This window comes from Triticum urartu, chromosome 2, assembly GCF_003073215.2.
Source record: "Triticum urartu cultivar G1812 chromosome 2, Tu2.1, whole genome shotgun sequence".
Lineage (NCBI taxonomy): Eukaryota > Viridiplantae > Streptophyta > Magnoliopsida > Poales > Poaceae > Triticum > Triticum urartu.
In genome coordinates this window covers 219,120,701-219,128,952 of record NC_053023.1, presented here as the reverse complement: position 1 = coordinate 219,128,952, position 8,252 = coordinate 219,120,701, and the positions used below count along the sequence as shown (strand labels likewise).

At 44.1% G+C, this 8,252-nt stretch overlaps 1 long non-coding RNA gene across 1 annotated transcript; it reads left to right on the top strand.

Annotated features, from left to right (window-relative positions):
* The first annotated feature begins 5,561 nt into the window (after positions 1-5,561).
* On the top strand, positions 5,562-7,989 carry LOC125536853. The gene is made up of 2 exons (XR_007295248.1): positions 5,562-6,132; positions 6,540-7,989. It is a non-coding gene; the product is annotated as an uncharacterized LOC125536853 (long non-coding RNA).
* The last annotated feature ends 263 nt before the right edge of the window (positions 7,990-8,252 follow it).

The following is an 8,252-nucleotide window of genomic DNA, read 5'->3' as shown; positions in this document are numbered from 1 at the left end:
GGAACTTCGTGATGAACTATAATATGCAAGGGATAACGGAAATGATTCCCAAGCTCTTCGTGATGCTGAAATTGACGAAGGTAGAAATTAAGAAAAGCATCAAGTTTTGATGGTTGACAAGACCACTAGTTTCAAGAAAAGGGCATAGGGAAGAAGGGGAACTTCAAGAAGAACGACAAGCAAGCTGCTGCTCAAGTGAAGAAGCCCAAGTCTAGACCCAAGCCTGAGACTAAGTGCTTCTACTGCAAAGGGATTGGTCACTGGAAGCAGAACTGCCCCAAGTATTTGGCGGATAAGAAGGATGGCAAAGTGAACAAAGGTATATTTGATATACATGTTATTGATGTGTACTTTACTAGTGTTTATAGAAACCCCTCAGTATTTGATACTAGTTCAGTTGCTGAGATTAGTAACTCGAAATGGGAGTTGTAGAATGAACGGAGACTAGTTAAGGGTGAAGTGACAATGTGTGTTGGAAGTGGTTCCAAGATTGATATGATCATCATCGCACACTCCCTATACTTTCGGGATTAGTGTTGAACCTAAATAAATGTTATTTGGTGTTTGCGTTAAGCATGAATATGATTTGATCATGTTTATTGCAATACGGTTATTCATTTAAAGTCAGAGAATAATTGTTGTTTTGTTTACATGAATAAAACCTTCAATGGTCATACACCCAATGAAAATGGTTTATTGAATCTCGATCGTAGTGATACACATATTCATAATATTGAAGCCAAAAGATGCAAAGTTAATAATGATAGTGCAACTTATTTGTGGCACTGCCGTTTAGGTCATATTGGTGTAAAGCGCATGAAGAAAATCCATGTTGATGGGCTTTTGGAATCACTTGATTATGAATCACTTGATGCTTGCGAACCATGCCTCATGGGGAAGATGACTAAGACTCCGTTCTTCGGAACAATGGAGCAAGCAACAGACTTGTTGGAAATAATACATACTAATGTATGCAGTCCGATGAGTGTTGAGGCTCGCGGCAGGTATCGTTATTTTCTGACCTTCACAGATGATTTGAGTAAGATATGGGTATATCTTCTTGATGAAACATAAGTCTGAAACATTTGAAAAGTTCAAAGAATTTCAGAGTGAAGTGGAAAATCATCGTAACAAGAAAATAAAGTTTCTACGATCTGATCGTGGAGGAGAATATTTCAGTTACGAGTTTAGTCTTCATTTGAAACAATGCGGAACAGTTTCGCAACTCACGCCACCTGGAACACCACGGCGTAATGGTGTGTCCGAACATCGTAACCGTACTTTATTAGATATGGTACAATCTATGATGTCTCTTACCGATTTACCACTGTCGTTTTGGGGTTATGCATTAGAGACAGCTGCATTCACGTTAAATAGGGCACCATCTAAATCCGTTGAGACGACACCATATGAACTGTGGTTTGGCAAGAAACCAATGTTGTCATTTCTTAAAGTTTGGGGTTGCGATGCTTATGTGAAAAAGTTTCATCCTGATAAGCTCAAATCCAAATCGGAGAAATGTGTCTTCATAGGATACCCAAAGGAGACAGTTGGGTACACCTTCTATCACAGATCCGAAGGCAAGACATTCATTGCTAAGAATGGATCCTTTCTAGAGAAGGAGTTTCTCTCGAAAGAAGTGAGTGGGAGGAAAGTAGAACTTGATGAGGTAAATGTACCTGCTCCCTTATTGGAAAGTAGTTCATCACAGAAATTTGTTCCTGTGACTCCTACACCAATTAGTGAGGAAGCTAATGATGATGATCATGTAACTTCAGATCAAGTTACTACCGAACCTTGTAGGTCAACCAGAGTGAGATCCACACTAGAGTAGTACGGTAATCCTGTTCTCGATGTCATGTTACTTGACCATGACAAACCTACAAACTATGAGGAAGCGATGATGAGCCCAGATTCCGTGAAATGGCTTGAGGCCATGAAATCTGAGATGGGATCCATGTATGAGAACAAAGTATGGACTTTGATTAACTTGCCCGATGATCGATGAGTCATTAAGAATAAATGGATCTTCAAGAGGAAGACGGATGCTGATAGTAGTGTTACTATCTACAAAAGCTCGAATTGTCGCAAAATGTTTTCGATAAGTTCAAGGCGTTGACTACGATGAGATTTTCTCACTCGTATTGATGCTTAAAAGTCTATCCGAATCATGTTAGAAGTTGCCGCATTTTATGAAATCTGGCAAATGGATATCAAAACTGTATTCGTTCATGGATTTCTTAAAAGAAAAGTTGTATATGATGCAACCAGAAGGTTTTGTCGATCCTAAAGGTGCTAACAAAGTGAGCAAGCTCCAGTGATCCATCTATGGACTGGTGCAAGCATCTCGGAGTTGGAATATATGCTTTGATAAAGTGATGAAAGCATATGGTTTTATACAGACTTGCGGTGAAGCCTGTATTTACAAGAGAGTGAGTGGGAGCACTACAATATTTCTGATAAGTATATGTGAATGACATATTGTTGATCGGAAATAATGTAGAATTTTCTGGAAAGCATAAAGGAGTATTTGAAAGGAATTTTTCAAAGAAAGACCTCGATGAAGTTGCTTACACATTGAGCATCAAGATCTATAGAGATAGATCAAGACGCTTGATAAGTTTTTTCAATGAGTACATACCTTGACAAGATTTTGAAGTAGTTCAAAATGGAACAATCAAAGAAGGAGTTCTTTCCTGTGTTGCAAGGTGTGAAGTTGAGTAAAGACTCAAAACCCGACCACAATAGAAAATAGAAAGAGAATGAAAAGTCATTCCCTATGCCTCAGTCATAGGTTCTATAAAGTATGGTATGCTATTTACCAGTCCTATTGTATACCTTAGCATGATTCTAGCAAGGGAGTACAATAGTGATCTAGGAGTAGATCACTGGACAACGGTCAAAATTATCCTTAGAGGACTAAGGAAATATTTCTCGGTTATGGAGGTGATAAAAGAGTTTGTCATAAATAGTTACGTCGACGCAAGCTTTTTACATTGATCTAGATGACTCTAAGTCTGAATCTGGATACATATTGAAAGTGGGAGCAATTACCTAGAGTAGCTCCATACAGAGCATTGTAGACATATAAATTTGCGAAATACACACGGATCTGAATGTTGCAGACCTGTAGACTAAACTTCTCTCACAAGAAAAACATGATCACTCTTTGGGTGTTAATCACATAGCGATGTGAACTAGATTATTGACTCTAGTAAACCCTTTGGGTATTAGTTACATGGAGATGTGAACTAATCACATAAAGATGTGAACTAGATTATTGACTCTAGTGCAAGTGGGAGACTGAAGGAAATATGCCCTAGAGGCAATAATAAAGTTATTATTTATTTCCTTATATCAAGATGAATGTTTATTATTCATGCTAGAATTGTATTAACCGAAAACTTAGTACATGTGTGAATACATAGACAAACAGAGTGTCACTATTATGCCTCTACTTGACTAGCTCATTAATCAAAGATGGTCAAGTTTCCCAACCATAGACATGAGTTGTAATTTTATTAACAGAATCACATCATTAGAAGAATGATGTGATTGACTTGACCCATCCTTTAGATTAGCACGGTGATCGTTTAGTTTGTTGCTATTGCTTTCTTCATGACTTATACATGTTCCTATGACTATGAGATTATGCAACTCCCGAATACCGGAGGAACACTTTGTGTGCTACCAAACGTCACAACGTAACTGGGTGATTATAAAGGTGCTCTATAGGTGTCTCTGATGGTACTTGTTGAGTTGGCATGGATCAAGATTAGGATTTGTCACTCCGATTGTCGGAGAGGTATATCTGGGCCCTCTCGGTAATGCACATCACTATAAGCCTTGCAAGCAATGTAACTAATGAGTTAGTTGCGGGATGATGCATTACGGAACGAGTAAAGAGACTTGCCGGTAACGAGATTAAACTAGGTATTGAGATACCGACGATCGAATCTCGGGCAAGTAAACCGATGACAAAGGGAACACCGTATGTTGTTATGCGGTTTGACAGATAAAAATCTTCGTAGAATATGTAGGAACCAATATGAGCATCCAGGTTCCGCTATTGGTTATTGACCGGAGACATGTCTCGGTCATGTTTACATAGTTCTCGAACCCGTAGGCTCCGCACGCTTAAAGTTCTGTGACGATTGATATTATGAGTTTATGTGATTTGATGTATCGAAGGTAGTTCGGAGTCCCGGATGAGATAGGGGACATGACGAGGAGTCTCGAAATGGTCGAGATGTAAAGATCGATATATTGGACGACTATATTCGGACATCGGAAAGGTTTCGAGTGATTCGGGGTATTTTTCGGGGTACCGGGGAGTTACGGGAATACGAGGAAGAAGTAATGGGCCTCAAGGGCCAAGTGGTGGAAGAGAGGAGGCAGGGCGTGCGCCCCCTAGCCCAAACCGAATTGGACTAGGGGGCTGGCCCCCCTTTCCTCCTTTTCCTCCCTCTCCTCCTTCCTTTCCTCCTCCTAGTAGGAGTAGGAAAGGGGAGTCCTACTCCTACTAGGAGGAGGACTCCTGCTCCTGGCGCGCCCTACAGGAGCTGGCTGGCCTCCCCCTTGCTCCTTTATATACGGGGGCAGGGGGCATCCTAGAACACACAAGTTGATCATTGATCCCTTAGCCGTGTACGGTGCCCCCCTCCACCATAATCCATCTCGATCATATCGTAGCGGTGCTTAGGCGAAGCCCTGCGTTGGTAGCAACATCATCACCGTCAACACGCCATCGTGCTGACGGAACTCTCCCGTGAAGCTCTGCTGGATCGGAGTTCGTGGGACGTCATCGAGCTAAACGTGTGCTGAATTCGTAGGTGCCGTGCGTTCGGTACTTGGATCGGTCAGATCTTGAAGACGTACGACTACATCAACCGCGTTCTCATCACGCTTCCGCTTACGGTCTACGAGGGTACGTGCACAATACTCTTCCTTTCTCGTTGCTATGCATCACCATGATCTTGCGTGTGCGTAGGAATTTTTTTGAATTCACTACGTTCACCAACAGCTGGCCCATTCCGAACTCTCAATAGTAGAAGTCATGGCGATCGCAATAAAGAGGTGCGTGCAGCCTCTTCAATCCAGAGTAACTTCTTTATTGTGTTATAATGGAGAAGACGACGCATCCCGTTACAGACGGCAGGGTCCGGATACCCCAACCGAACTAGTTTCAATTTTGGCCGATCTATACAAGGGCAAAAAAGAAGACTTTCTCCGGTTAAACTGACGGGAGGCCTATTCCATGTACACCCCTATCGAATGGGTAAGATTTCGATTCGTTTGTGCTTATTCTACTCCATTACAGACACTAATCGAATGTACTTTTGGTTACCACCAACTAGTCATGGAGGAGGATGATCGAGAACGTCCACTGTCCTACTCCTCAGCCGGAGGATCATAATCGCGACAAAGATCCTAGCTTTTGCGAGGATCCAGATATATAGGACAACACTATTCTATTCTCAGGATTAGAATAGTTATTTGAATCACGGCGGCCCCTATATAAAAACCGTGGAGGTGTTCTCGAACTCAGAACCTGTAAAAAAAAAAAAAAAAAGGAAAAAGCCCACCCCACGACCGACGACCACCCACCGCTCTTCCTCCCACCGTCCCCGATCCCCAACCTCTCTGGATCCCATCGCCTGTGACCGCCTGACCTCCGCCGCCGCACGCCTGGCTTCTTCTCCTTCCGTCTCCTTGCCCGTATCCAGCATGCACCGCCGGCCCTCCCATGGCGCTGTCACCGCGGCCACCCACTTCTCCTACCTCCCCACGGCGAGGCGTGCCTCCACCGCCGCCGCGACCCCAGCCGTGCATCTCCGGCGTGGCGCCTCCCCACCACCGCTGCTACCCCATCCCGCCCCTACCCCCTACTCCGTCGCCGCCTGCCGGGCGGACATCGATTTCCCTACAGGAGGAAGGGGTTCTCACCGGCTACGTGGGATAAGGCCAGGGAGACTTGCGGGTCATGCGGGCACCGGTGTTGCGTAGCAGTAGGGCGCCGCCGTCGAATTTTTCAAGGAGATGCGGCCCCTTCCCCGTCCAACTGCGACCATGGCGTTGTCCAACCTCGTCTGTGCGCGCAGTCCATCCTTGTTCACTCGCTCGCCAGCAGAGGTGAGACCCCCCTGCCCCCTTCTCCACCTCATGTGCTCCTTCCGCACTGCCGACGCGGCACTGATAGCAAATGTCACGGCGTACGTCTAGTTCACTCAGGGGTGCTCTCTCCGCTTCTCCGTTGAGCTCAGTGGACCACTAACCCAAACCCAGCGCGCTTCTAGATGTTGCCTCGGGGAAGAGCAAGTTCCAAATGTGAAATTTGGTAGTTCAAGTGGCCGGAATTCGTGCTTGTGTGGGGCGGGCTGGCAGTTGAATCTGCTCCAGCAATTCAGTTCTTTTCAATTTTTCCATGTGCAGCAGGACATGAATATGAGTGTATGGAAAACGTGTATGTAGACATTGAGAAAGTTCAGTATTGTTTCTTCTAGCTCGCTCATGCAGCTATGCAGATCATTTATTTTCAGGCCATCCCCGTCCAGCCCTCCTGTGGTAGGAAGGTCGAGCCCATCGCAAGCTGTAGTCCACGATAGTCACCCGGTCCTGCCTCCTTCATCCTTCCCCACCTCGCCCTCTGCCTCGACCAGCCGGTTGGACATCTTGTCAAGCTCGAGAACCTGTATTGCAGAGCTAGCTAATGGTTCTTCTTTTCCTACCCCCACAGCTTCCCTTTCAGCCATTGAAGCTACAGATGGAGCCCGCAATGCAGCAGCATCACCCCAACGGCCATGGGACGGTCGATGATGGCTGCGTGTGGTGTGCGTCTCTCCGACGTGCTCGGCGTGCTGCCGAGGGGGCTGCAGTTTGAAGTGGCTGGGTAATGAAGTTCAGAGAATGCTTTTTTAGTACATTCAGAGAAGTTGCTTTCTTGATTTTTGTGATATTTTGGCTACACAGGTACTTAGTGCAGAGAGGTTGTGACCTTTGGCTCCTCTCATCTTGAACACTTGCACCACAACCTCATCTCATGGGTAAAATGACTATTAGTAAATTGGCACTAAAAATGAATACAGAATAAGTAGAAAGACATGATGACCTCATCTCACGGGTTCCATCTCAATATAGCTCAAGCTTTTTAGAAACTACATTTGACACAAAGCACTAAATTGATATAGTTGTGATAGCTTCTGAAGTAATTTATTCACTTTTGCAGCTTTGCCAATTTATTTGTAAATGCTTTGTTTTCCACTAATTTATTTCGAAATGCTTTTTTCCCATAACAATTATTTTGGCATTAGCAAAACAGAAGTTTTGTCTGGTGGCGAGAGACCATGCAGGCTGTTTCGTTACTGGAAAAATGCCTGAAGCATGAACTCGTATTTGGTCCGTGGCGTCGTGCTTCGCGTCGGCGACCGCTGGGGCTCCTTGGTCCATGAACAGGTTTGCTCAGTGGCACGCACAAGCCGAGGAAGCTACAGTTGTCGATGGATAAAGTTCAACTTCGTGCATGGATAAAGTTCAGTTGTCACTAAAGCTTCTGTTGTTCTCCATCGCGCGCCTGTAGTGTGTCCATGCAGGTCGAGTAAAATTCTCATGGAAGTTCAAATAAAAAAGCAGCTATAGGGCAACCGTCGGTGGCTATAATGCGTGGTGAAAACTAAAATCTGAAACGAGTGTTGCTAGATATAGTAGGCAGCAGATTTTCTGAGGTTTGTTGGTGAACGCAACAACAGTAGTTTGTGCCATTGGGGCCGTGTGGCAACCAGAAATCTACACCTGGATGTACTCTCTCTGTCTCTCCTGAAATTCTAGGGCTAATCTACTTGTAATTCTATCTCATCTATTTGTATTTTATATCTCACATACCTGAACATAGTAGCACACTAGCAGTGTTGTATGGTTAGTCTATGTGAGAGAGTTTGTGTGAACGTGGTGTTTACTTTTCTTCAGGAAGCCATTTTTTAATAATGAACTATATCCCGCCCGCCCACTTATATTTTTCTTCAGTAAAAGAGATGAAGTTCATTTATACGTGTATATATGTAGACATAGTGTACATTCTATTTCCAGTGTACATTCTATTTCCAGTCTGGAAGTCCAGGAAAAAAAGAACCCTAAGTTCAAAAGCGAATAAAACATTTAAAAAATTAGGCGATGGGCTTCTCATCCCTATTTGCGGTCTGCAAGCTGCCTCCAACCTTTGGCAATATTTGTAAAAAAGATTGTGTAGATTTTTTGTT